This window comes from Heterocephalus glaber, unplaced genomic scaffold (assembly GCF_053883595.1).
Source record: "Heterocephalus glaber isolate CG9 unplaced genomic scaffold, H.glaber_assembly_v1.0 deba00001452, whole genome shotgun sequence".
Taxonomy (NCBI): domain Eukaryota; kingdom Metazoa; phylum Chordata; class Mammalia; order Rodentia; family Bathyergidae; genus Heterocephalus; species Heterocephalus glaber.
This window is the reverse complement of record NW_028258302.1, coordinates 21,088,884-21,116,004: the sequence shown is the minus strand read 5'-3', so window position 1 is coordinate 21,116,004 and position 27,121 is coordinate 21,088,884. Positions and strand designations below refer to the sequence as shown.

Here is a 27,121-nt window from a genome sequence, read left to right as displayed (position 1 = left end):
AGATAAAGGGCACCAAAACAGAGATGTGGAATTATTTCTGTTTTTTATAGAACAGTAAATAATTATTGGTTATAAAACTCTATCGATATATTTCAAAATATGTAGGAGAATACAAACTTCCCAACACATAAAAATAATTGACATTTGAGGAAATGAATGTGTTTATTATCCTGATTTGACCATTACACATTATATACACATATTGAACTCTTATTCTATTCCATGAAAATATACAAAGATTATGTCTCAGTTTCAAAAAAGAAAGAAAAAAAACAAAAATATTTTTCCTTCTACACACATCAATCAACACCACACTTCTGTCAGCAGATGTGTGATTTACATTTTCGGTTACCACTCATTTTGAGCTAATTTTTGTGGAATATAAGGCCTGTTTCCAGATTTATTTATTTATTTTCTCATGTACATGTCCAGTTATTCACCAACATTTCTTGAAAAGACTGTTGTCTCTGCATTGAATTGTCCTTGTTCCTTTGCCAAAGTTCAGCTGACTATATTTCTTGTGGGTTTTCTGTTTTGTTCCATTGATCTACGCCAGTACCATACTATATTGAGGACTGTAATTTTATACTAAGTCTTCAAGTCAGGTAGTGCCAGTCCTCCAACTTTGTCCTTCAATAAGGTGTTGGATATTCTGGATCTTTTATCTTTCCTTATAAACTTTAGAATCAGCTTGTCAATATCTACCTAAGAACTTGTAGGGATTTTGATTGGGATTGTTTTGAATCTATAGGTCAAGTTGAGAATAATTACCATCCTAACAATATTGAGACTTTCTATCTATGAACGTGGGATATCTCCCCATGTATGTAGTTCTTTGATTTCTTTAATCAAAGTGTTGTAGTTTTCCTCATATAGATTTGAAAAAAACTTTTTTTGTATTAACAGATATTGATGAGACTCACTGTGAAATTCTCATACTTGTATACAGTGTGCATTCATCATGCTTTATGGCCTTATGCCCTAAGCCCATACACCTTTCTTCTATTCTTGTCACCCCCTAATTCTCAGAAATCTTCCCAGTCCCTACTACTCACTGTTTTTTTTTCCATCAGCTTGCCAATACAGTATTTTTCAGTTTATTCCAAGAAAAAAGACAACGATCACCTCATAAACAAAACTGAACATGAATATCTGTGGTTAATAATTTAATCTTTAAAAATTGTTTTATGCAATATTTTTACTTATTTTCTATGGGAGGAATAATCAGTTTGTTTATTTATTTGTTTGTTTGTTTGTTTGTACTCAGGATGGAACTCAGGACCTTTCGTTTGCAAGGCAAGCAGCAGCACCACTGAGCTAAATCCTGGACCCAATGTTTTAATTTTTTTTTCTAAGTTCTTTTATTGGTACATTTTAGGTATACAATTCATTTACATTTGTCATTGGGTGTTTGTACCTGTACACGATGTATTGACTTTTTGTTTAGTTTCCACATATTAGAGAGAACATGCAATATTTATTTTTTGGTATAAGGCTTATTTCGCTTGACACGATGTCTTCAAGTTCCATCCATTTTGCTGCAAATGACAGGATTTCATTTTCTATCATGAATAATATATATATATATATATACATTTTCTTTGTCCATTTATCTGTTGATTGACAGAAGCATATAGCTATTGTGAATAATGCCACAATAAACATGGACACATGTGTAACTCTTTTATAGATTACTACATTTACTTTGGATATATATCCAGAAGTGGGATAACTGGATCATATAGTACAGTAGTTCTCTTTTTAGTTTTCTGAGGAAACATCATACACTTTTCCGTAGTGGCTGCACTAATTTACATTTCTCACCAACAGTGTATAAGAGTTTCCTTTTTTTCCACATCCTGGCCAACATTTGTTGTTGTTGTTTTTGTTATTGCTATTCTAACTGGGGTGAGCTAATATCTCATTGCAGTTTTGAATTTCTTTTCCCTGATTCCTAACATTTTCTCATATATTTATTGGCTACTTGTAGTTCTTCTTTCAAGAAATATCTATTCAGGTCATTTGTACATTTTTAAATTGGACTATTTATTTCTTATTTTATTAAGTTTTTTTGAGTTCTCTTTATATTCTGGATATTAACCATTTGTCAGATGACTAACTGGCAAATATTTTCTTCCATTCTAGGTTTGCTCTTCACTCTGCTGATTGTTTCCTTTGATGTCCCTCAAGCTTTTCAGTTTGATATTGATACCATTTATCAATTTTGGCTGCTGTTTCCTGTACTTTGGGGGTCCTATCCAGAAAATCATTACCTGTTCCAATGTGCCAGTTAATGCTAATTTTAACTTGAATGGATTGGACAGAAGGATGTAACCTGATGCCAATAGACTGAATGGGCCAGGCCTGCCTGCTTCAGCACTGTTGTTGGCTTCTCTGTACAGCCTTCCTCCCTTCAGGGTGTGGGGCAACGCTCCAGAATATGGAAAACTTGTGAACTTCTATTAGAGAATTTCTTTTTGGCCAGGTCCAAGAGAGAAAGGCAGGGGCACATAAAAGTCTCTATGACTTAGGCAAGAGTAATTCTCATTTCTGTAGACTGCTTTGAAGAGAGAATTATGAACCAGGAACTATGAACTCTCTCTCTCTCTCATTAATTTATTTCAAATCAATTTGATTTGAATCAGTCTTGCATATCTGAAATAAATCCCATTTGGTTGTGGTGTATAAATTCTTTTATGCATTCTTGTATTGACTTGTTAATATTTTGTTGAGGATTTTTATATTTATGTTTGTAATTTTCTTTTCTAGCATCTTTGTTTGATTTTAGAGTAGGGTCATTCTGACCTCATGGAATGAGTTATGGAATATTCCCTCTTTTACCTTCTGGGAGAGATTGTAGAGAACTGTTAGAATTTTTAAAAAATGTCTGCTTGACTTTTCTATCTAGAACTAGTGGTTTATGTTCTTCAAGATTACTTAGTATTAATTCAATTTCTTTAATAGATATTGACCTATTCAGATTACCTATCTTGTACGAGTTTAGGCAAATTGTATATTCCAAAGAATTGATCCATTTCATCTAACTACCAAATTTTGAGGCATGGAGTTGCTCACAATCCCTTTAATGTCCGCAGTAACAGTGGTGATGGTTCCTTATTTACTTATGATGTTAGTGAGTTACATACTCTTTTGTCTCGGCTCCTTGGCCAGAGATTTACTGATTTTGTTTATCTTTTAAAAAAACTAGCTTTTGGGGGTCACAGATTTTCACTATTGTTGTACTGTTTTCAATTTCATTGATTTTTTTGCCCTAATTTTTATTTCTTTTCTTATGCTTACTTTGGATTTAATTTTACCTTCTTTTTCTTATTTCCTAAAGTAGAAGCTTAGGTTACAGATTTTAGAACTTTCTTCTTTTCTGATATATGCATTCAATACCATAAATTTCCCTTTAAGCACTATTTTCACTGCATCCCATAATTTTTTTAACCACTGAAGATTGAACCCAGGGCCTCATACAGGTTAGGCAAGTGCTCTGCCACTGAGTTACCTCCCCAGCTCATATTCCACAAATCTTGATGCTTTATTTTCATTTTAATTTATTTCAAAATATTTTAAAATTTCTCTTGAGATTTTTTTTCACCTATATTTTGTTAAGAAGTGTGTTGTTGGGCCCTGGGTGTCACCGGAACCATGAATCAAGAAAGAAGAGGGCTGCAGCATGGACAGAAACTTGGAGAGCTGGGGGGAAAGAGAAGCAGCCCTGGTGGCACTGGCTGAGAAGCTCCAGGAGTGTGATGTGCGAGCAGTGTGGGATCATCAGATTGAGACCCACCCAAGGAAGCACTGTGAACTTCCCACCATCATCTTGAGAATGTTAGAGTCTCCTGGACGTGGCAGACTACAGGCAGAAGCCCTGAAAAGCTGCTCTGAGATATTCACCCTAATCAACGGTGCAGAACCTATGTGCCCAACTGACTCTCCCCTGCTCAGAGATATTTAAAATATATGCTGCAGCATAGACACTTGCCAGCCTTGTCTAAGAGCATGAACTATAAATCCCTGGAAGTGGGACCCACAATCCAGACTATTCCACAGGCAAGGCGAGTAAGAGCTTTTGTGGACATCTCCAACTCTCTCTGCACTCTCATTCTCAGGCAGGTGTGTGTGCACAAACACACACACACACGCACACACAGTTTCTCCTCACTGAGAAAATGGGTGTGAATTGAGCCCTGCCACTGACAGTTTTGCCTTAGCACTCACCTGTGAAAACTGAGAGTTTGAGTTCAGTATATAATACCCTTAACAGTTTGTCCTACTTGGACAGAGGAAAGAGAACTCTGGACTTAAAAAAAAACCTTATCACAACCCTCCTTACATCAAGCAGTGTTCACTAATTTTCCCCATTTGAAATACCTTCACAAGAAGGTATATTATTCCTAGTATTTATTTTGTTACTTAATTGCTGATTTTTTTGTTTGATTTGATTTGATTTGATTTGATTTGTGTGTGTATACAAGTGTGTTTTGTTTTCTTTCTTTGGTTCTATAGTATTCTATGTTGTTTTGTCACATTTTTCCATATTAATGATTGCTTCATAGGGTTTTCTAATTTTGTTTTACTATTAGTACAATAATTGAATTCAATCTCTGTATCTCTTCTCTCACTTCCAATTTATATTCCCTTCCCTTTTCTTCTTTCTTTACTTCTTCTCTTATACCTTCTCTCATATGTCTCTGTTATTCTCAATAATATATATATATAACTAATATTAATCTGACTATCACTAATGCTCAATTTTCTCTGGCCAGTTGTATATTACTACTCTCTCTATTTTTTCCTGGCTTAGTGAAATAGTAGAGATCTTTTTGAAAAAGTTCTTAATTATATGTTAATATGTGCTTTGATTTTTAGTTGTTGATGTTACTGGTAGTTATTTTCTCCTCTCAAAGGAGTGCTGGGGAATGAACCTAGCATTCAGAACTGACTGAATGGGTACTTTCATATGGCGATATACCCATAGCCCAGGGCACATTGCAAAGAGAAAGCCACTTATTAAAAATAATGGTAGAGAAACCAGATCAACTGATCTGTAAACAACACAAAAACACAAGAGTCAAAAGAAAACAAAGCAACAAGAATCTTCCCAAAATTCAGAACTCCCCAAAAGCTGATACCACAGATATTGAAGTGGGTGAAATTCCATACAAAGAATTTAAGCTGATAGCTAACATGATTGATGAGATTAAAGAAGAGACAAATAAATAACTGAATGAATCAATTACCAAAATTGTCAATGATCTAAAAGAAGAAACTAATAAACAACTGAATAAATAGAGGAAGACAATGTAGGATATGAAGATCACTTCAGAAAAGAGATATACATTCTGAAAAAGAATCAAGCAGAAATCCTGGAAATGAAAACTTTAGTTAGTAAATGAAAAACTCAACTGAAACTCTCAGCAGCAGGAAAGATGAGACAGAAAAAAGAATATCACAATTTGAAGACAAGGTAGATGTACTAGGACATTTAGTCAGTAATAAAGAAAAAAGAATTAGAAACAATAATAGATCACTCAAGACATCTTGGAGAACTCCAAAAGACTAGATTTAATGAAAATGAAAAAATGCAGGCTAATAGTATATAAAACCTACTCATTAAAATTACAGTAGGAAGTTTCTCAGATTTGGGAATGAGATGGATACCCCAGTAATAGAGGAATTTAGAGTCTCAAATAGACACAACCAGAAAAGAACACCTCAATTACACATCATAGTCAACTTGCCAAAATTTTAGAACAAAGAAAATTAAAAGCTATTAGAGAGAAATGTCAAATTACTTAATAAGGGCAAAACCATCAAAATTACAACAGATTTGTCAGAAGAAACTTTAAAGAGCAAGGCGGGTAGGGATGATGTATTTCAAACCCTGAAAGAAAACAATTGCCAATCCAGATTACTATGTCTTGCAAAAATTGTCTTGCTTCAAAATTGAATGAGAATTAAAGACTTTTTAACATAAGCATAAACTAAAGAAATTAATGACTATTAAGCCAGGATTGCAGAAAATAGTTATGGGATTGCTAAACATAGATGAAAAAGACAACCCCAACTATGAGACTAAAGAAAAGAATAAATCCTACTGGGAGCATAGATAAATAAGTGAGAGTCAGAAATGAATCAAACACTAGAAAAACATCCAAATGAAAAAAATTAGTACATAACTTTCAATAATAACACTTAATTTATATGTTCTTAATTCCTAATTAAAAGACGGAGACTGACAGTTTAGATCAAAAAACAGAACCATCTATATGTTGCCTTCAAGAAATACACCTAATCTACAAAAAACATACATAGAGTAAAAGTGAAAGGATGGAAAGTATTACTTCAAAAGCAAGTAGTATATATAGTAATATTTGACAAAGTAATCTTGAAACTAAAATTAGCAACAGAAGGTGACGAGATCACTATAAGCTGGGTGCATTGGTGCATCTCGCACATTGGGGCCTGGAGGCAGGAGGATTACAAGTTCCAGCTCTGCCTTGGAAATTTAGTGAGACCCTATCTCAAAATTTTTTTAAAAAGATCAAAAGGTCTGGGGACATAGTGCAATGCAAAAGCCCTAGGTTCAATGCCCAATACAAAAAAAAAAAAGTCACTGAATAGTGGTAAAGGGAACAATTCACCAAGAAGAAAAAACTATTAAAAATATATGCATACTAATAATGTCATGTATACATACATGACATTAGTGCATGCCGATTCATAAAACAAACACTACTTAACATAATGGGACAGATAGACCACAATGAAATCAAGTATGACTCAATATCCTGCTCTCACAAATAGATAAAACAACTGGAGGAAAAAAGAAACCAGCAAGGCAACATCAGAAGTTAAGCTACAATATAGATCAAATGAACTTAACTAATATCCAGGGAACTTTCTTCATAGTAGACCACATTTTAGGCCAAAAAGCAAGTTTCAATAGGTATAAAAGATTGAAATAATAAAATATATTTTATCAGATTATAATGGAATGAAGCTAGAAATCAGCAGCAAAAGAAACCACAGAAACTACACAAACACATGGAAATTGAACAATATATTTTTGAACAATTGGTGGCTCATCGAAGAAACCAGGAGAGAAATTTTAAAATTCATAGAATCAAATAATAGTGGAAACACAGCATCAGATTCTGTGGGATATAATGAAAGCAGTTCTAAGAGAGAAGTTCTTAGTTTTGGATGTCTGCATTTAAAAAATCAGAGTGACTGCAAGTAAATGACCTAATGATGTATCTCAAGGTCTTAGAAAAACAAGAAAAAACCAGACTCAACTGGAGTGAGAGTTAGTGAAATAGAGACTAAGAGAACCATACAGAAGATTGAAGAATAAAGAATTAGTTTCTTGATAAGATAAGCAAAATTCATAAAACTTTAGCCACACTCACCAAAAGAAAGAGAGACAAGGCCATAGCTAATAAAATAAGAGACAAAAAAAGGCTAAATTACAACAGTCACCACTGAAGTCCAGAGGATTATTAGAAACTATTTTTAAGACTTATATTTTAATAAATCAAAAAAAATGGAGGAAAAGGGTAAATTCCTAGACATATATGACCTACCAAAACTTAACCAAGAAGGTATAAAAAAATCTAAACAGATCAATAACAAGCAATGAGATTAATCAGTAATAAAAACAGTCCCCAACTAAGAAAAGCCCAGGGCCTGAAGGACTTATTGTTAAATTTTGCCAGATATTTAGAGAACTAACCCCAATACTCCTCAAATTTTTCCATGAAATTGAAAAGAAAGGAATGCTTGCAGATTTAACCTATGAACCAGAAGTAATCTGATACTAAAACCAGATAAGGACTCAATAACAACAACAACAAAAACTGTCATATCACCAAAAGTGATCTACAGATTTAATACAATTCCTGGGAAGAACCCTCCTACCCACCCTGACCGAGGGTCAAACTACCAACTCCTAAACAGCTCTGCACTTTGGTTCTCCTCAGAAACAAAAAAGACCAAGAACAGCCAAAGCAATCCTGAGCAAAAAGAGCAATGCTGGAGGCATCACAATAACCAATATCAAAGTATACTACAAAGATATAGTAACAGAGCCAGGCATGGTGGCACATACTGGTAATCCCAGCACTTGGGAGGCTGAGGCAGGAGGATTGCCAAGAGTTCAAGGCCAGACTGGGCTACATATTGAATTTAAGGCCAGCCTGAACTACATAGCAAGACCCTGTCTCAACCCTACCCCCTAGCTGGGAATTTAGCTCAGTGGTTCCACTGCTTGCCTTACAAGTACAAGGACCTGAGTTCGATCCCCAGTACCAAAAACAAAAAACAAAAATCAAAACAAAAAAAACCCTTCCCCTCTAAAAACTACTAAAACAAAGATACAGTGACAAAGACAGCATGATATTGCCACAAAAACAGAAATTATACCAATAGAGTAGAACAAAAGACACAGAAACAAACAACCTTCTGATTTTTGACACAGAGGCCCAGAACATATTCTGAAGAGAAGTCATCCTTTTTAACAAATGGTACCGGGACAACTGGATATCCACATTCAAACGATTGAAACTTGATCCTTACGTCTTACTCTATACTAAAATCAAATCAAAATGGATCAAAGACTTAGATAAAAAATAAAAAACTTTGAAATTGCTGGAAGAAAACATAGGGGAAATATCTGAAGCCATATGCACAAACAAAAACTTTCTGACTAGGACTCTAATAGCAGTGAAAATAATATTAAGATTCAACAAATGGGACTACAATAAATTAAAAAGCTTCTGCACAACAAAAGAAATAGCAGAGTGAGAAGACAATTTATAAAATGGAAGAAAATCCTTGCTAGCTACTCTTCTGATAGAGGACTAGTATCTAGAATATATAAAGAACTCCAAAAACATTAACTCGAAACCTCCTCCAAATAACCCAATCAATCAATAAATAGACAAATGAATTAAATTAACACTTCTCAAAAGAAGTACAAATATCTTATAGTGTAAAAATAGTCAACATTTTTCATCATTAGGAAAATGCAAACCAAAACTACACTGAGATTCTGTCTCACGATAGTAAGAATAACTATTCTCAAGAACATAGAAAACAATGAATGTTGGTGAGGATATTGAGGGGGAAAATCCCTTCTACAATGTTAGTTGGAATTCAAAATAGTACAGACACTATGGAAATCAGTCTAGAGATTACTCAAAAAACTAAAAATAGAAATAGCACTTGATCCAGCTATATCACTCCTCGTTATAGCCTCAAAAAGAATAGGCAGTGTTATTCACAACAGCTAAGCTATGGAAACAACCTAAATGGCCATCAACAGATGAACGGATAAAGAAAAATGATATCATGTCATTTATAGGAAAATGGTTGGAACTGGAGACCATGATGTTAAGTGCAATAAACTAGATTCATGAAACTAATTATCACATTTTCTCTTATATGAGAAATCTTAATAAATGAAAAAAATAAAGGAGAGATGACAAAAACTAGAAGGTAGATTTTTAGAGACAGGGAAGGGGCAAGGGGGGGAGGCAAGGGAGGAGGAGCAATGATGTTGAAAATAATCAAAATGTTATAAGCCTCTTCCAATATACCAAAATGAACTTCACTCTTTTGCATTACTACTGTACCATTTAATCTCCAATTAATTTGAGATTTTTCTAACTAATTGATAACTGTTACTGATTTTCAGTTTAATTCCACTGTGGTCTGAGAGCATACACATATGATTTATATTTTCTTCAATTTGTTAAAGTGTCTTCTATGGTTCGGAATATAGTCTATGCTGGTGAACATCCATGAGAGCTCAAGAATGTGTCATCTGCTGTTTTGGGATGAAGTAATCTATAAATGTTCTTGGGATCCTGCTAATTAATGATGTTGTTCAATTCAACTATGTTTTTATTGATTTTCTACCTGTGACTCTGTCCCTTACTGAGAGAAAGGAACATTTTTAATTGTAATAATGAATTTTTCTATTTCTTCTTTCCATTCTATTAGCTTTTGCCTTGCATTTTGATGTTTTGTTGTTAGTGCATACACATTAAGGACTGTTATGTCTTATTAAAGAATTGAGCTGGGCACAGTGAAGAACACCTGTAACCCCAGATAGTCAGGAGGCTGAGGCAGGAAGATCATGAGTTGCAGACCAGCTTGAAAAACTTAATGAGACCTCTCAGTATAAAAAAAAAATGAAATTTTAAAAAGTCCTGGGGATATAGCTTAGTGTGAGGCCCTGGGATCAATCCCCAGTACCACCAATTTAAAAAATTTGATCCTGATCATTATGTAAATGCCTTCTTTATCCCTGATTATTTTCCTTTCTCTGAAGCCTGTTCTGTCTAAAATTACTGCAGCTGCTCCCATTTCTTTTGATTACTGTTAACCTGGTATATCTTTCTCTACCTCTTTACTTTTAATCTGTATATGTACTTTAAATAAGTAGGTTTCTTGTAAACAGTTTGCCTGGTCTCTTTTGAAGCTAAGTTGCTAAAGGAGATTCAAATTCTGTAAATAAGATTCAATATATGAGGCTTGAGGGCTGGGGAGTTAGCTCAGCGGCACAGCACTTGCCTGGCAACTGCAAGGTCCTGAGTTTGATTACCAGCACCAAATATATATATATATATATATATATATATATATATATATATATATATATATATGACCATGCTTTAAAGGTAGACTATTATTGTTCAGCTCCTATTACCAATCAATTCAGAGACCGTAGAGCAGAGGCAAGATTAGGCTGAACGTAAAGACAACCTCCTTCTTTGGAAAGAGTTTTAAGACCCAGAGGCAACCATTGGCTAGTGTTGAAATGATCTTTAGGAAGAGGCCCACAGTCCCTTTGGGTGCTGAAGGGAGCAAGTGTTCTGCTGTAGCAGGGGGTTACACTGGACAGTCCTCCCTGGACCTCACAGCCTGGTGATTTTGGCCTCTCTTCTAGGCTGACTGCATCTCTTCATTACTCTGGCTGGTCCCTGAGATTTGACCCAAAACACAAATAAATCCACCTCTTCATCATTCCCAGAGAGCACATTTCTTTCTGTTTCCACTTTAAGAATTGTTGCTCTAGGATGGTTCATCTCATATCCACTTCTTCCTGCCCTGACTGTGATAGTCACATTATAAATCTCTGCACAAATATGAACATGGGCTTCTTCATGTTTGAAATTAACAGAGTCTAGTAGAATCTCTGTTTCCAGATATCTTATTTCAAGGGACTGCCTTAGGGATAGGCCACCTCCAGTTCTTCCTTCAGAAAGTCAGCCCACATCTTTTTTGTAAAATGTTACATACCTTTATATGTTTATATTCATGTATCTAGTGAGGCCCCCAAAGAAGGAAACCTCCAAAGTCTGGAAGGACTGTATCCCAAACCCTTGAGAATATTGACTAGTCTTTCGTATTAGATAGGAGACTTTCTGCATTTCATATTCCTGTATTTCTCTATTTATATTATGAAGAGGTATAAACAATTGTCCTTTGGTCCAAACCCAGTGGTGAGCTCCAGAACACAAGAGGCAAGCAGGAAAATGCTCTGAGAGGATAGTCTTTGGTGGCCTTAGGGTAATGAAAGCAAGCCCCTCTTCTCCCCTGAGATGAAATCTCAGAGAGGCTCTGCTATGAGTTGGCAAGGGGAGATGGTAAGCTACTGTACTTCTTAGTCCCATAACATATAGTACAGGGCCTGTTGAATAGAGTTATCCCCATCAATGTGTGTTCAGTGAGGGAGTGAATGAATGAATGAATGGTAACCATGCAGGTACAGAGGGCCCCTTCTAGACACCAAGTAGTAAGTAACAAGATGAATTCTAGGCCTCAATTGGGGAGCACTGAGGTGATGTCTGGGTCATGGCTAGCTCACCACTGGACAGAATTGCAATCCAAAGTTTCTAGAGCCCAGGACTTACAGGAGCCTCATATGGCCACATTCTATGGTCCAAATGAGAGAGGAGCGTGAGGCTTGGGGGAGATGCAGCTGAAAACATGAAACCCTTTCCTGGAATAGGAAGAGCTAAGCCCTGATTTGGAATGAACATGCTTAGAATAACAATAAAGAAAGCATAGTTGGAAAGGTTTTTACTCTGGTTTGTATGCTAAGGGTTCATGTGATGGAAGCTTGATCTCCACTGTGGCACTATTAAGAGTTAGTTGGGCCAGGGATTTAGCTCTGTGCATGCCATGCAAGCACGAGGCCCTCAGTTCGATCTCCAGTACAAAAAAAAGGACCTTTAAGAGGTGGGGCCTCATATTTGCCATCTGCTTATGACACCTTTTCACACAAGCAACACGTCCTTACTGTCCCCAAAGTATCCATTAGCTCTATAGTGTGATATGCACTTAACAAGAACAAACATAAATATTTTGTGGCCCATGTATTAGTTATTTTCCCATTGCTGGGACAAAATATCCAAAACTCATAACTTAAAGGAGGCATGGTTTATTTTGGCTCATGGTTTCAGCCTATGGTTGGCATTCCTATGTACTGTACAACTAGTAACCCATTAGAAAATGTAATGGAAAAATTGCCACTTACAGCAAGAAAAAAAAATATAGGATTCATAGAAATAATCTGAAAATATATGTAAAAACCTTTATGAAGAAAAATAACAAAACTTTATTGAAAAGCATATAAGAAGAAATAGAGAGTAAGACTGTGTTATGTTTAAGAGGAAGAGTAAATATCACCAAGTAATCTGTGAAATACGAGGCAATTCTAATAAAAAATGAAACTCTCAGTAAGAGTTTTCATGAAATTTAAAAAACTGATTCTAAAATTTGTATGGAAGAATAAAGGTTTAAGAATAACCAAGACATGCTGCCTAGGCACCAGTGACTTGGCAGTGCAGGCCCCAGCCAGAGACCTGCCCAGATATTATCAGTAAGTGCTTGCAGAGCCCAGCAGCTCACCTGGACAACAGCGATGCGGGTGTGCAGGCCCCAGCCAGGGCCCTGCCCAGACACCAGAGGCTTGGGCATGCAGGACCCAGCCAAAGGCCCAGCATGGGGATTTGGAAGGTCATGATTCTGACCTTGGAATTGGTGTAGTGGTGAGCAGCAGAGAGAAGGTCTCTCTGAGGCTTGTTGAGAATTGAAGCAACTGGAAGAGCAAAGAGTCACCTCAATAAAGGCACAGCAGACTGCATCAGCTGAAATGAGAAGACACCTAAACAAGACTCAAAACCAGACTTCCAGATCACCAAAAGCAACCCCAATGGGCAACGAGATGGAACAATCTGAAACTCAATCACCTGGACTCCCTGAACTGGCAATAAAAGAGGATCTGGAAAAAATAAAATCAGAAATAATTTCTCAGATGACAGCAGAGATTGTTCCCATAGTGAAAGACATTATTAATAACTCTAGAGCAGACACAGATAAAAAATAAATAGAGGAGCTGAGGAACATGATGGAATCCCAGCGTAGGAAACAAATGGAATCCATAAAACAGATGCAAACAGATATCCAGGAGATAAAATCTCCATTGAAAGTTTACGCAGAAGAATGAGCCAATGTGAGGACAGAATATCAGATATAGAAGACAGGATTGCGATTAATGACAAGGAAAAGAAAGATTTCTTTAAAATAGCAAGGGACCATGAGAAATCAATCAAGCAGCTACCAGATGATACCAAAAATAAAAACATATGACTGATTAATGTTAATAAAGAAACAGGAGATGGGCTAGGGATTTAGCTCAGTGGTTCCACCGCCTGCCTCGCAAGTGAAAGGACCCGAGTTCGATCCCCGGTACCAAAAAAAAAATAATAATAATAATATTAATAATAATAGATAGTGCAAACAACATAAAGACACTGTTCACAAAAATAATGGCAAAAAACTTCCCAAGCAAGAGAAAATCATTTGACATACAGATAAGTTAGGCATATAGGACTCCAACTAGCTGTGAACAAAAAAAAATTATAGTAGAGTTTCCAGAAACCCAACAGAACAAAATAGTATAAGCAGTTAGAGAAAAAGAGACAAATCATATACAAAGGAAAGCCCATCAGAATCACAGCAGATTTCTCAACACAAACCTTCAAGTCAAGAAGAGCCTGGAGTGAAGTATTTCAAGCCCTAAAAGAAAACAACCTCCAACCCAAGATTGATGTACCCTGAAAAACAACCTTTCAAAATCGATGGAGAAAGAAAATACTTTCATGACAAAGAACACCCGAGGAACTTCATGAATACCAAACGAGCCCTCCAAAAAATTTTAAACAATATCCTAGGAAAAGATAATGAGGGTCATAAACCCACAAAGCCCAGAAGAATGAATCCATCAGGCAAGACAAGAAATTAAATGCAAAGGGGGAGAATCCAACAATAGGGAAAGCTTATGACAAGGATAAGTCAATGCATATCAGTTATAACCATTAATGTTAATGGCTTCAATTCACCAATCAAAAGAAATAGATTGGCAGAATGGGTCAAGAAGCAAGTTCCAACAATATGCTGCATACAAGAAACACACTTAATTCAAAAAGAAATGCATAGACTGAAAATGAAAGGGTGGAAAATAATACTCCATGTGATAGGAACCCCCCAAAAAGCAGGAGTAGCTATCCTATTTGCAGACAAAGTGGACTTCATACCAAGTCTAATTAAAAGAGACAAAGAAGGCCACTACATCCTTGTAAAGGATCTCCTTCCAATAGGAAGAGATGTCAATCATAAATATATATGCATCAAATATTAGTGCACCCAACTATATAAAACAAATATTAACAGACATGAAAAGTCAAATAAGCACTAATAAAATAGTACTGGGGACCTCAATACCACACTGTCTCAAATAGATAGATCAACTAGACAAAAAATAAACAACAAAATACTAAAACTCAACTAAACTGTTGAACAAATGGACTTAACAGATGTTCACAGAGTGTTCCACCCCCCAAAATCAGAATACACATTCTTTTCAACTGCACACATTTTGTTCTCCAAAATAGACCACATACTTGCTCATAGAATATGTTGAAGTAAATGCAAAGGAATTAGAGTTATCTCCTATATAATATCAGATCATAATATGATGCAATTGGACATCTATAGCAAAAGAAACCACAAGAATTTCATAAATACATAGAAATTGAACAACACATTCCTGAATAATGAATGGGTCCCAGAGGAAATTAAAGAAGAAATCAGACAGTTTCTACAATTAAGTAACAATGCCAAAACAACATATCAGAATTTATGGGACACATTGAAAACAGTTTTACAAGGGAAATTCTGAGCAGTGAGTACTCACATTAGGAAAGCAGAGTGAGCTCAAATAAACAACCTAATCCTGAACCTCAAGTTTCTAGAAAAAGAAGAGCAGGACAAACCCAAAGCTCATACAAGGGAGGAAATTATAAAGATCAGAGCAGAAATCAATGCAATGGAGACTAAGGGAATGATACAAAAAAATCAATGAAGCAAAGAGTTGGTTCTTCAAAAGAATAAACAAAATTGACAAACCCTTAACCAACTTTATCAAAAAAAAGGAAAGAAAAGACCCAAATCCATGCAGTTAGGAATGAAAAGGATGAAATTACCATGGACCCAGCAGAAATCCAGAGGCTCATCAATACCTATTTTGAGAACCTATAGGCCAATAAGATGGAAAACACAAACGAAATGGACAGATTTCTAGATACATACAAATTACAAAAGTTGAACAAAGACCTAACATTTCTAAACAACCCAATATCAATCAATGAAATTGAAAACATAATTAAAACCTTACCAACAAAGAAAAGCCTGGGTCCTGATGGCTTCACTGCTGAATTACACAAGACATTTAGAGAAGAACTATTGCCACTACTGTTTAAACTCTTTAATGAAATTGAAAGGGAAGCAATACTCCCAAATTCATTCCTGGAAGCAAGCATCAACTTGATCCCAAAAAGCAGAGAAAGACCCAACCAAAAAAGGGAACTATAGGCTAATGTCCCTCATGAACATAGATGCAAAAATCCTCAATAAGATACTGGCAAACAGAATGCAGAAGATCATCAAGAAGATCATACACCCTCACCAAGTGGGATTTATCCCAAGGATGCAGGGATGGTTCAACATATGCAAATCAATAAATGTAATACACTACATTAACAGAGCCAAAGACAAAAATCATATGATCATCTCAATAGATGCAAAAAAAAAAAAGCATTCAACAAAATCCAACACCCATTCATGATAAAAACCCTGCAGAAAATTGGAATAGACAGTCTTTATCTCAACCTGATAAAAGCCATCTATGGAAAACCAACACCCAATATCATACTAAATTGTCAAAAACTGAAATCTTTCACACTAAACCAGGAACAAGACAAGGATGTCCACTATCACCACTCCTGTTCAATATAATTCTGGAAACATTAGCCACAGCAATTAGACAAGAGAAAGAAATAAAAGGAATAAAGATAGGAAACTAAGAAGTCAAATCATCATTATTTGCAGATGCCATGATACTCTATAGAGAAGACCCCAAGAACTCCACCAAAAGTCTTCTAGACTTAATAACCAAATTCAGTAGAGTACCTGGATACAAGGTCAATACAAAAAAATCAATAGCCTTTCTGTACATGAACAACAGACTCATTGAGAGAGGAACTGGAGAAACAATTCCTTTCACAGTAGCATAAAAAAAAAAAGAAATACCTAGGAATCAACCTAATGAAAGAAATCAAAGACCTCTACTCTGAAAGCTACAGCACGCTGAAAAAAGAGATCAAAGAAGATATCAGAAGATGGAAAGACATCTCTTGCACCTGGATCGGAAGAACCAATATAATGAAAATGACCATACTTCCAAAACTGCTATATAGATTCAATGCAATCCTAACTAATTCTAACAGCATACTTCACAGAACTTGAGAAAACAGTCCAAAAATTCATTTGGAACAAGAAGAGACATAGAATATAAAAAGCAATTCTAGACAACAAAAACAAGGTAGTGGGTATCACAATCCCCAACTTGAAACTACACTACAAAGCTACTGTGATAAAAACAGCATGGTACTGGCAAAGAAACAGACCTGAGGATCAGTGGAACAGATTAAAAGATGCAGACACAACTCCAAACACACTCAGCCACCTCATTTTTCGACAAAGGAGCCAAACACCCTCACTAGAGGAAAGATAGCCTCCCTATTAAATGGTGCTGGAAAAATTGGGTTTCAACTTGCCAAAGATTAAAACTAGACCTATATTTCTCACCATGCACTAAACTAAAATTGAAATGGATCAAACATCTAAATATTAAAACAGAAACACTAAACTGGCTGGACGAAAAGTTAGGTAGAGAAAAAAGCACTGGCCTAGATTCCTGCTATATGAGTCAGAAGAGAGGGACTGGTGCACTCTTGTCTACCACTCCCTCTCTGGCTGACTAGAGAGAGTGGGAGAGGAAAGAAATGGACTTTTGAGTTGGTTTGCTGAGGACATACAGGGACAGACTCCGGGATTCAACTAGATGTAGCTTCACAATCTCTGGACCCAGAAGTTTTATTGAAAGTTAAATCTGAAATTGAAGAAGAGCTAAAATCCCTGGACAAAGAAATTTCTGAGGCCTTCACCAGCACAGGCTTTGATAGTCACACTTCTCACGTGTTCAGCCCTGCTAACCCAGAAAGCTCAATAGAAGATTGCTTGGCCCATCTTGGAGAAAGATTGTCCCAAGAACTGAAAGAACCTCTGCATAAAGCATTGCAAATGCTCCTTAGCCAGCCAGTGACATATCAGGCATATCGAGAGTGTATACTGGAGACTGCAGTTCATGCCAGCGGCTGGAATAAGATTTTGGTGCCTCTGATTTTGCTACACCAAATGCTTTTGGAGTTGACAAGACGTGGCCAAGCGCCTTTGAGTACACTGCTGCAGTTTGGCATGACGTATCTGGAGGACCATGCTGCAGAGTACATCATTCAGCAAGGTGGCTGGGCCACTGTCTTCAGTCTTGAGTCCAAAGAGGAGGAATATTCTGGCATCACTGCAGAAGACAACAATGACATTTACATTCTGCCCAGTGACAATTCTGGATAAGTCAACCCCCCAGAGTCTCCAACCGTAACAACCTCTTGGCAGTTGGAAAGCCTGCCTGTCTCCATGTCAGCAAGCCAGAGCTGGTATACAGAAAGCCTCCCAGTGTCCCTTGGCCCTGAGTCCTGGCAGCAGATTGCAATGGATCCTGAAGAAGTCAAAAGCTTGGATAGCAACGGAGCTGGAAAGAAGAGTGAGAACAACTCTTCCAACTCTGATATTGTGCATGTGGAGAAAGAAGAGATCCCTGAGGGTGCAGAGGAGGTGGCCAGGGCTGCTTCTGGCTTGCCTACCAAGGAGCCACAAGAGGCTTTGCCTGGAGCCCCTGCTCCCTTGCTTCCACACATCACTGCCACTTCTTTGCTGCAGACAAGGGAACCTGACCCGGAAGTGATCACAGTTGAGGAAGTCAGCCTTGTTCCGTCTCTGTTCGTAGAACTCAGTGAAGAAGAGGTGAGAGCAGCCATCATGGAGCCTCATGAAGTGGATGAGGGGGTGCCCCCTTCACTGCTGAGGGAAAAGGAGGCCCCTGTGAGGAAGGAGAGACTCAGCAGGGAGTGCCCTCCTGCCCAGGAGGTGAAGGCCTTCTCTGTGCCTGAGGGCAAGTCTATAACGCTCTTCGGAGGGGCTGCTGCTGTGGCCCTCCTGGCAGTGGCAGTTGGGGTCGCCCTGGCTCTGAGAAGAAAACAGTGGCTTTTTCAGAAGAGAAAGAAGATGAAAAGGGTCTAAGGTTCTAGTTGTATTAGCTGGAATTTGAGGTGCCAGCATCTGATTGGACATTTATGGAACACGCTGAGAGAATTGGGGATGTCTGCTCAACAAGCAGTGGCCTGACCCACACTTTGGGGCCAGTGGTAGATAGGGTGCATTCACTATGATCTCATCGTCAATTCCAGGGGCCTTGGCTCATGCTAGACTCAGAATCATGACTAAAGTACTCCCTGTAGAACAAGATTTCTCTGCATTTCGATGCTCCCCTGTTAGAGAGGCTCCTGTGCACTGGAGGATGTCACCAATGTCCCTGGCCTCTGCCCACTAGATGCTGGTAGCACCCCGTCCCAGTGAGGAAACCAAAAATGTCTCAGACATTGCCAAATGTCCCCTGTGGGCAAAGTCACCCCCTGTGGAGGTCCGCTGCTTTAGAGGGAGAGGGTTATTTTTGGGAAACCTGGGGTAGAAACTCCCAGGCTTAGCTGTGAGTTTAGTCTGTCCTGATGAACAGCCTGTGTTCCGCAGCAGGTCTTCTTTTGCCTCCTCTTCCCCCACCATCCTGTAGTGTAAGGGCACTGGCCTTGTGTCGCACCACCCCACAGGCACTGAGCTGCTCTTCTCCCCATGTCCTCAACCGGTCCCTGGGAGAGGGTTCATCCGCCCCATGCCTCTGCCATGCCCGATGAGCCCCCGAGGCTTCCTGCAGCTTCTCTTTGCAGAGATGCTGCCTTTATGAATCTTGAAAGAATTAAATAGACAGTAACAAAAAACCAGGCCCAGGCTTCCCTAACCTGTAAGTTACTGGCTGCAGAGACATCTGTCTTTAGAGGCGGGGTGGTGACCCAACCAGCGGGGCCTCTTTAAGCCCTTTTTGTCATGGTCACCCCACTTGTCTGTAGTGACTGACTTGCCAGCACCTCGGGGGTCGTGTGCTGCTGTCTGGCCCTGGGTCAGTATATTCCAGTATCTGGCCTGTCCCAGGACTGGTCGTCCAGCTCTGTGGGTCTCTTATTATGTGGTAAGTGAGGATTGTTGTCCTCAGACTTACAGAGCGAATTGGGACATATTAACTGTGCTATCATTGAAATAAAATGATAAATATTTTATCAATCCCAAATATCACTGAAATTTAAAGTAAGAATTAAAAGCTTAAACTTTAAGTCTGAGGCTACTGTGAGGTTCTAGTTTGGCCTTCACAGTATGGAGTCCTCTTCACCTGAACTCTTCACGGCCCAGATGCCAAGGGAAAGAAGTTGGAGGGACCCAGGCCACTGTGTGGTTGAGGGGCAGCATGGCTGATCCCACCCCTCAGGAGGGGTTAGGCTGTATCCTTTCACAGCTGAGGGGCACAGTGACTCTGCAGGGCCCACAAGCTTGATAAGAAGTCATCTCAGATTTATCTTAGTCAATGTAACAAATTACTTTTTAGATCCTGAGATTTATAATAAAAATACTTTACCTACCCTGATCACCAAAAAAAAAAAAAAAAAGAAAAGTTAGGTAGAACTCTTGAAGACATTGGCATAGGAAAAGATTTCATGAACAAAACCTCAGTCCACATGAACTAACACAAAGAATCAACAACTGGGATCTCATCTTACTAAAAAGCTTCTACACTGCAAGAGAAACCACCAACAGAGTGAAGAGACAACCCACAATGTGGGAAAAAAATTTTACCAGCTGTTCCTTAGACAAAGGCCTACTATCTAGAATATATAAAGAACTTTAAAACATCAGATAAATTTAAAGACCTAATCCAAAAATCAGCATCTGAAATGAACAGACATTTCTCAGACAAAGAAGTAGAAACAGCAAATAAACATATAAAAAAAGTTCAACATTACTGGTCATTCGAGAGATGCATATGAAAACAATGCTGAGATTCCACCTCAGACCAGAAAGAAATCAACCAATAACAAATGCTAGCTGGGTTGTGGGGAAAAAGGAAAGCTTCTTCACTGTTGGTGGGAGTTTAGACTGGTACAACCACTTGGAAATCAGTATAGAGATACCTCAAAACACTAGGATTAGAGGTCCCATTTGACCCAATGATTCCTCTGCTGTGTATCTTCCCAAAAGAACTGAAAGAATCATACCACAGTGATATATGCACACTCATATTTATAGCAGCACAGTTGTAATAGCTAAAACTTGGAAACAGCCCAATTACCCATCAACTGGAGACTGGTTAAAGAAGATGTGTTTGGTTTTTTTTTTTAATATAAAATGAAGTACTACTCAATCATAAAGAATGGGAAACTAGCGACATTTATAGCTAAATGGATGCATATTGAGTCCATACTCTTAAGTGAAATAAGTAGAACACACGTGTGTAAATATGCAACAGTTTCTCTGATGTGAGAAACTGAAAGTGTAAATATGGATCAAAATGTGGAATAGATAATGTGAAATAGGAAGAAAAGTTCCAAAGTGAAGGGGAAGTGGGAGGGGTAGGGGAAAAGAAAGAAAGGAAAGGATTAAATATGAGAAAAGGTAAAAACAGAAACAAAGTCTTCGTAAATAGGGAGGGGTGGAGGGGTTGAATGGAGGGCAGGGGAATGGGAAAAATTAAGAACCAAGATACATCATGTAAAGGTACAAATTCCAAATGATGAATGTCATCATATTGTATACCTAAAATGTACTAATAAACTTAATGAATTAAAAAAAAGAATGACCAAGACATTTCTAAAGAAGAAGAAAGTCCTTTAGGAATGGAAGTCTTTTTTTAGCTTATGTATGAAGATTTTTTAAAAACTTTTTTGTTTGTTTGTTAGAGACAAGGTCTCACTATGTAGTTCAGGCTAGCTTTGAACTCACTATGTAACTCACTATGTAACTCAGACCAGTGGTGATCCTCCTTCTACAGTCTCCCAAGTGCTAGGATTACAGGTGAGCACCATCACGCTTGTCTTTGGAAAATTATAATAATCAGGCAGAAATATATCAGTGCAAATATAGAAAAATGGATCAAAGCAATATAAACAAAATCCACAAATAGACTTACCCATAGGTGGAAACTTACATGATCGAGAATGCATTAAAATGGAAGGGAAGGGACTGGGGGATTACTCGGTAGAAAAGTACACATTTGTCTAGCACGCAAGAGGCTCTGGGTTCCATACTTAGTCCTGCAAATCATCAATGGGGAAAGGCTGGCCTGTTAACAAAATGTATTAAATTTCAGCCTAATAGCACACACCAAAATAAACTGAAATGTATTAAAGGGTTAAATTCCTAAGTATAAACATCTAAAACTTTAGAAAAGAAGAAAATTAAGAAAAGTATCTTAATGTTCCCAGGCTCGTAAAGGACTTTTCAAACAAGATATTAAAAGCAGATTAAAGTTTTGATACAAACAAAGATACTAGAAATAAAGTTAAAGAACAACCGGCATGTTTAAAGAATATATTTGCAATACGTATAGCAAAAGATTTTTGTCCTGGTCACCAATTTCTTACCTCCCGGGAGAAGTTCATTCCAGAGAAGGAGCCTGTTCCCTGCTCCCCAAGTCTCCAACAGAGGACAGCAGGGAGGGACCAGGATGCAGGGGAGGGCAAAATGGTCGGAATTAACCATTAGCAGTTTACCCTGAGCGTCACTCGGCAGGTGTCATTTCAACCAGTTCATTCTGGTATTGAATAAATTTGATAAAATTGTCATTTTTATAGTTTCTGTTGATATAGATAATTTAGATAATATATCTTTAAAAAACAAAAATTATGCAATTTTGGGTCATTCTGTATTTAAATAATTGGACTAGTAAGTGGTTAACACAGATATAAACAGTCTGTTCATGAAGGCGGAAGTCTACATGGTCACAAAGCACATGCCAAAGTGCTCATTTGCACTAACAGCCAAGGAAAGCAAGTTAAAATACCAAAGACGTGATTTTGCTTGAATCAGAAAGCTTCATTTTGGACCATTTTGGACCAATCACAGGCCTGCTGCTCCCATGCAAGCAGGTTGGTCTAAGAGTGCTTCATCTTACACACTGACACCCCTTCCCATCGCCAATTCCCTCTACCTCTGTGCTACATCACAGGCCCTGTTCAAATAAAGCCTCACTCTGAGGGTCCTATAAATCTGCTTGTGACTTATTTCTTGGGTAGTGTGGGCTGGAACAGGCCTGTAAATCTGCTCAGGTTTCTTATCTTGGCAGTGTGGTTAGAAGTTCAATCCCCACCCAGCAGCACAGTGGGGAAAAAGAGATATAAACAGTAGGGGCCACCATCCCTGAAAAGTTCCAAAGACCAGCAGCAAAACTCAGCAAGAGGTCTGCAGTGGAGAATGGTAGCATTCTGCAGCACCAGGCAGTGTCTGAGAGCTACAGAGGCCAGTGGCAGCAATCCGTAACCCAGGGTTTGGTTTGAGGGCTACAGGTACTTGGAGCTCCAGAGGGACAAGGGCCATTAGTGACCCAGGCCTGCAGGGTCTAGCAAATAATCTGACCTACATCATATTCCTACTAAAAATGGTTAAGCTGATAATCACAAGGAAGCAACCAGACTAACCCAGATTGAGAGGCATTCTGCAAGGCAACTGGCTTGGATTTGAATGTCAATGTCATGAAAGAAAAACAATGAAGAACTTTCTAGATTAAAGGAGACTAAAGGGCTACAGTAACTAGAAGCAATGCCTGATTCTTATTTGAATTCTGGACTTGGAAAAAGCAAACAAACTGGATACAAAGGATAGGGATTATTTAGAAACTATGTCTGTAGTTTGTAATTTATCCTCAACTAATTGTGTGTGTGTGTGTGTGTGAGAGAGAGAGAGAGAGGCAGGGGGGGGGGGTGGGGAGGGCAGAAGTAAAGCGATAAAGCAATTATGGCAAAAATGTCAGCAACTGATGAAGTGTTGCAGTATTACTGTTGGAAATTCTCAGTCGATTTAAAATTTCTCAAAGTAAAATTTTGGGGAAAATATAATTGCTCTATGATCCAATATTATACTTTTCATTACATACCTTAGCATAAATCAGATCTAGAGGTATCTATCTATCTATCTATCTATCTATTATCAAAGTAAGTTAAGGCAACTGTCATGCCCCTCATGTGAAATGAAAACCAGGCAACAAGGTTATGCATCATTTATAGACACATATATGTTGCAGGAGTATCAAGGCTGGACAGAATACTCATCAATTTCACCATCTGGTTATCTTTGGGAAGGAAAGGAAAGAAAATTAGAAATAGGTGGGAGAAGGGACTGTGAAGATTGTGAACTTAATCTGTAAAGCTTTATTTTTTTAATAGTCATACAGACAGAAATAAAAAGAAAGGAAAATAGAAAGTGTTCTCAACAGTTATCTTTGATGAACTATGAGCAAATTTTACTTTTGACAACACATATTTCTAGTTTTTAAGAAAGAAAAAGAACTAATATCTGTATTGTGCCAAGAACTCTATCCAAGTAGGGGGTGCGGTGCCAATCTGAAAAGACATTGAGTCCTTGTAAGATTACAGAGCCTCTGGTTAGCTAGGGGATCTTGGACCTCCTCTCTGAACACTGATTCTCCCTTGGAGTTAATGTCTGTGATACACGGGATAAATCAAGTGTTACACTTTGCACATGGTAAGCACCAAGAAAGTGTTAATTACCACCACTGTGATTGTCGCAGCTGCTATTATTATTCCTGGCAAGCTCTGGCTGGCCTGGCAGGGAACTGCTGTCATCCTACCTACTGCTCTGGGATTATTCATTCCTCACTCCTGCAATGTTTTTTGGTGGTGTGCTCACATGCAGTCTCCAAAACTAAACTCCAAACTCTCCAAGGGTCAGGACTTTGCTCCAACATCTCCCAACCAGACACTCAGCAGATGATTTCCAAATGAGTGACACAGCACATTTCTGACCGTTGATCTTGCTCTCAGAACTCCCTTACGGAAGTGCATTGCTTCTGTGATGGTTGCAGTCACACTGGTCTGTTTTCCTACAGCCTGGGTGTCCCATCCTCAGGCGCTGGTCCTGGACATCTAGTCTCCAGGCTCTGTATTCACGATTCCATCCCAGCCAAGCCTGAGAAGCCCCAATCCTCCAATAGCCAGGACACTAGCAGGTTGTGAGGTATTTAAGAAAGTTCAGGCCAAGGTGGGGCTACTTGGGGCTGGAGGAATTAGTAGAGGCTTCTGAAGTGGATAAAGCCGTGACCTGGATAACTCAGGGCAGGGCGGCCAGTGCCACAGTGGAGTTTTGCTGGGTTTTCTGCACCTGCAAAGGCAGCTGGGGTTGAGTAAAGTGACACTTAGTGGGGCCCAGGAGGAAATCTCTTCTCATCATCTCCAGGCTCTGCCTCCATCGCTTGTTCCCACTCACTGCCTGAAGATTTTTGGAAACCACAGATCTTCTCTTTTAGGATCCACAGCCTATGGGCTCCAGTGTTCAGGCTGGATGTGGATGGCCTGCAGGGCCTGGGGCTCCAGGCTCTGCCCAACGAGGCTGTCCTTGGGGACAGGTCCCCGGAGAGGATCCGAGGCCAGGCCACAGAGGTCAGTTACAGCATGGGGCTCCACACACTGAGGAGGGGCAAAGTGGCTGGAGAGGGAGGTGGGATCTGGAAAGCCCAAGAGGGGCCCAGAGCAGGGTGGGCAGGCACATCCCTCCCAGGGGAGCCTCCCTAGGGCTGCTGTGGTCCTCTACCCATCATTTGTCAGACCTTGAGGGCTGGGGTAGTTGGCAAAGCCAGGCCATGCCTAAAGGAAAGATGGAGGCTACCTGGAAGATCATTCCTAAAATGGGGGGCAAAGCCAGGCCAGGGCTTGAACAGGGTGGGTTATGACTTGTGTTTATGTTAATCTGAGGCATTGCCTGAGTTTCTTGGTAACCAAAACCACAAGAAAACATTCCCCTTTGGGAAAAGGAATCATCATCATCTATTTAGCATTGCTTAACTACATCCACCACACGTCAGGGACTTCAGTGCACAAAGGAACCTAGAGATGAGTGCCATGCTATTCCTGGCGGAGTAGGCCTCCTCCCAACTCTCTCCAGCCCTGCTCTATCTCCAAGCCCTGACCTGTGCCAGGCTGTTCAGCTTTGGGCCAAGTGTATGTGGCCTTGGAGTCAAACTGGTCAGGTTCCTTTCAGAGCTTTGCCACCAGCTGTAGGATATGGGATGCTATTTTTTCTTCTTTGAGCCTCAGTGTCCCAATCTACAAGGTGCATATTGCTAAAAGAGAAAATGACAACAGATCTAGTTTTACAGACTTTAATTGACTTTTGTTATTGTTGTTGCTGCTGTGAATCTAGAATCAGACAGGAGTGCAGACCAAAAATGGTTCAGAGTGCCCAGTCCTACTACATGGGCACCAGTTATATTTATAGCCAGAGAAAAAGAAGTGCTCACCAGAAAGTGAGGTAGAGACAGCCTGATTGGTTACAGCTCACGTCTGTCATATTTGAACATGGTTTGAACAGTTGGTTGCTTGTGATTGGCTGAGACTCAGTTCCTATAAGAGTAGGTTCCTATTCTTAGTAGGTATAGTCTGTTTTCATATCAAGATAGGTTTCACTTCACTATTTACAGATAAATCTTTTGGCCAAACTTAAAATATGTATGGAGGCAGCTTTAGGCCAATCAACTTAACAATATGATAATAGCGTGTATGTCATAGGATCTTTTTAAGAAGCAAATGAGATAAGCCATGTGAAGAACTTAGCATGTTAACTGTGCTTGGTAGTAGCTATTCTCTCTCTCTGCTTCTCGGTCTTTTCTTTCCTCTGTGTGTGTGTGTGTGTGTGTGTGTGTGTGTGTGTGTGTGTGTGATACTGGGGATTGAACTCAGGGCCTGAGCACTGAGCTACATCTCCAGCAAAGTCTAGCTAAGTTACCCAGGCTGGGCTTGATCCTCCTGTCTCAGCCTTCCAGAGTGCAAGTATTCACCGCCACATCCAGAATGCTATTTCTGTTAGTCACTCAACAAACATCTTTATAGGGCCAAATCTGTCTCATACAGTGTACTAATACTTCCAAGTAGATAGATGGATGAGACATCCTCAAGTACAGTCAGTTTGTCTATGCATTGATTGATTCAATTAGTTAATAAGTAAGTATTATGCCCCAATGGAGTGCTGAAGATAACAAAATAAAAGACGAAGTTTCTATCCCCAAGATGCTCCCAGTCTGGTGGAGGCTATTGTGACATAATCTAATTGGTGCTTAGATGAGGAAGAGCACCAGGACCTGGGAGAGCGCAGAGGAGGGGGACCCATCCAGTTCAGGGTAACACAAGTTCACAAGAAGATTGTGGCAAAGGGAGGTCTAGCTTCCTTGTTTCTCCTACCCAGGGCCTTTACATGTGCCCCTCCTCCTGCCTAGAACTTTCTTCGCTAGAAAATCCTTCATGGCTTGTTCAAG

The 27,121-nt window shown here is 38.8% G+C and overlaps 1 protein-coding gene and 2 pseudogenes across 2 annotated transcripts in view; 2 read left to right on the top strand and 1 right to left on the bottom strand.

Annotated features, from left to right (window-relative positions):
* The window catches only part of LOC101711672 (phospholipase A2, membrane associated), a 35,888-nt gene extending 13,489 nt beyond the window's left edge, over positions 1-22,399 (bottom strand). The window contains exons 1-2 of one of the 2 annotated variants that reach the window (XM_087215675.1): positions 22,224-22,399; positions 21,770-21,922 (exon numbers count right to left, since the gene is read on the bottom strand). The gene's annotated coding sequence lies outside the window, so the exon portion shown is untranslated. The remainder of the gene's footprint in view (positions 1-21,769; positions 21,923-22,223) is intronic. The other variant, XM_087215676.1, reaches the window with a different exon arrangement.
* LOC147827272 (bcl-2-like protein 13 pseudogene) lies at positions 3,683-18,054 on the top strand (annotated as a pseudogene).
* On the top strand, positions 18,089-19,178 carry LOC106009861 (bcl-2-like protein 13 pseudogene; annotated as a pseudogene).
* Positions 22,400-27,121: the final 4,722 nt, after the last annotated feature.